The sequence below is a fragment of the Mus caroli genome, unplaced genomic scaffold (assembly GCF_978045245.1).
Source record: "Mus caroli unplaced genomic scaffold, Mus_caroli_1 scaffold_18, whole genome shotgun sequence".
NCBI lineage: Eukaryota > Metazoa > Chordata > Mammalia > Rodentia > Muridae > Mus > Mus caroli.
In genome coordinates this window covers 99,744-102,591 of record NW_028227273.1, presented here as the reverse complement: position 1 = coordinate 102,591, position 2,848 = coordinate 99,744, and the positions used below count along the sequence as shown (strand labels likewise).

The following is a 2,848-nucleotide window of genomic DNA, read 5'->3' as shown; positions in this document are numbered from 1 at the left end:
GATGATTTTATGAATTTCTTGTTTCTTTTGTTATGTCTCCCTTTTCTTTTCTGATGTTGTTAATTTGAATACTGCCTCTGGGCCCTTTAGTTAGTTTGGCTAGGAATTTATCTATCTTGTTTATTATCTCAAAGAATCAGCTTTTGATTTTGTTGATTCTTTGTATTGTTTTCTTTGTTTGTTTCTATTTGTTTGATTTCTGCCCTGAGTTTGACTATTTCCTGCCTACTCCTCTTGGGTGAGTTTGCTTCTTTTTGTTCTAGAGCTCTCAGGTGTGCTATTAAGTTGTTAGTGTAAGATCTCTCCAGTTTCTTTACCTGGGCACTTAGTTTCCTCTTAGCACGCTTTCATTGTGTCCCATAAATTTGTGTCAATATTTTCATTAAATTCCAGTAAGTCTTCAATTTCTTTCTTTATTTCTTCCCTGACCAAGTTGTCATTGAGTAGAGAACTGTTCAGTTTCCATGTGTATGTGGGCTTTCTGTAGCTTTTGCTGTTATTGAAGACCAGCCTTAGGCCATCTTAGGTGACCTGATAGGATTCATGGTATTATTTCAATCTTCTTGTATCTGTTCAGGTCTGTTTTGTAACCAGTTATATAGTCAGTTTTGGAGAAGGTACCATAAGGTGCTGAGAAGAAGGTGTATTCTTTTGTTTTAGGGTGAAATGTTCTGTCGCTATCTGTTAAATCCATTTGTTTCATAACCGGAATTTCCAGGAAGAAATTGAGTTTCTTAATGCAATTTTCCCAAATGGAGCAGCATATTGTATGGAACCCATGAATTCTGACTGCTGGTACTTGTATACTTTGGATTTCCCAGAGACCCGAGTAATCAGTCAGCCAGATCAAACCCTGGAAATTCTGATGAGTGAGCTTGACCCAACAGTTATGGACCAGTTCTACATGAAAGATGGTGTTACTGCAAAGGATGTCACTCGTGAGAGTAGAATTCATGACCTGATGCCAGGTTCTGTCATTGATGCCACACTGTTCAATCCTTGTAGCTACTCAATGAATGGAATGAAATCAGATGGAACATATTGGACTATTCACATCACTCCAGAACCAGAACTTTCTTATGTTAGCTTTGAAACAAACCTAAGTCAGACCTCCTATGACGACCTGATCAGGAAAGTTGTGGAAGTCTTCAAGCCAGGAAGATTTGTGACCACCTTGTTAATCAGAGTTCTAAATGTCGCACAGTGCTTTCTTTGCCCCAGAAGATTGACGACTTTAAACGTCTTGATTGCCAGAGTGCTATGTTCAATGATTACAATTTTTATTTTTACCAGTTTTGCTAAGAAACAGCAACAACAGCAGAGTTGATTAGGAAAAATGAAGAAGAAAAAATGCAAAAAGAGAAGACACACAAGAGGTGGTGGCTGCTTTCTAGATGCTGATCCTGAGGGCCATGCTGACCATGACCACCACCTCATAGTTGCAGAAAGCCCTAGGTGTAATGATAGTGTAATCATTTTGAAGTGTATGCATTATTATATCAAGGAGTTAGGTATCTTGCACGAATGCTCTCTTCTGTGCTTAGATGTTCTATGCCACTCTTGCTGTGGAACTGAAGTGCATGTAGAGGAGAACTTTGACTGTATGAATCTTTACGACACTTGTGAAAATGATACAATTTGGTTTATGCACAGTGTAATATTTCTGCAGGCATCATCCAAAATTCCCCACAGACAAGGCTTTAGTTCCCATTAGATGTGGCCTCAGCTGACATCTGCGACTGTTCTATTAAACTGCTGCCAGAGTTTTTACATCCAGTTACCTCCACTTTCTAGGACATATTCTCTACTAATGTTACTCAAAACCAATTTTTACTTCATACAGGTGTTTTATGCAATGGCAATTAAAGTTTTTTTTTCCACAAGTTGAATCTTTTAAGAAAATGACTCCAGGCAGACAGCTTCTGGGACAGGCGGGAGCCACAGAGCCGCTAAGGCAGCACCCTTTTGGGGCCGCAGACATCCGGCACCCTCCCAGCCGGAGGACAGTGATCTGCCCTGCAGGGAGCGCCATCTTGGCTCCGGGACTCCGCCGAACTTAGTCTGTACAGGTGAGAGTGAGGACCACAGAGGCAGACAGGTCTGGGACAGGCGGGAGCCACAGAGCCGCTGAGGCAGCACCCTTTTGGGGCCGCAGACATCCGGCACCCTCCCAGCCGGAGGACAGTGATCTGCCCTGCAGGGAGCGCCATCTTGGCTCCGGGACTCCGCCGAACTTAGTCTGTACAGGTGAAAGTGAGGACCACAGAGGCAGACAGCTTCTGGGACAGGCGGGAGCCACAGAGCCGCTGAGGCAGCACCCTTTTGAGGCAGCTGGAAGACAGTGGTCTGCCCTGCACAGGAGCCCTCTGCCTCAGGAGCAGGGAGCACATCTTGGATCCAGGACTCCACTGAACTTAGGAACTTAGTCTGCACAGCTGAGAGTGTGCACCACAGAAGCCTACAGCTTCTGTGACCTGCCAAAGCAACACAGCATCTGGGAAAGGTCCTGTTTTCCGCCTTCTTCGGCCAGGAGGAGGTCCAAACGCCAGATATCTGTACACCTTCCCTTTAAGAGGAAAGCTTGTCAGCAGGGAGTGCTCTAACCACTGAAACTCAGAGGAGAGAGCCTGTCTCCCAGGTCTGCTGACAGACGATACTCAGAATCACCAGAAGAACAACCTCTGAACAGAGACAACTATAACAACTCCAGAGATTACCAGATGGCGAGAGGTAAACGTAAGAATCCTACTAACAGAAACCAAGACCACTCACCATCATCAGGACCCAGCACTCCCACTTCCCCCAGTCCAGGGCACCCCAACACACCTGAAAAGCTAGACCTGGATTT

General features: G+C 44.6%; 1 pseudogene; it reads left to right on the top strand.

Annotated features, from left to right (window-relative positions):
* The first annotated feature begins 700 nt into the window (after positions 1-700).
* On the top strand, positions 701-1,327 carry LOC110288455 (S-adenosylmethionine decarboxylase proenzyme 1 pseudogene; annotated as a pseudogene).
* The last annotated feature ends 1,521 nt before the right edge of the window (positions 1,328-2,848 follow it).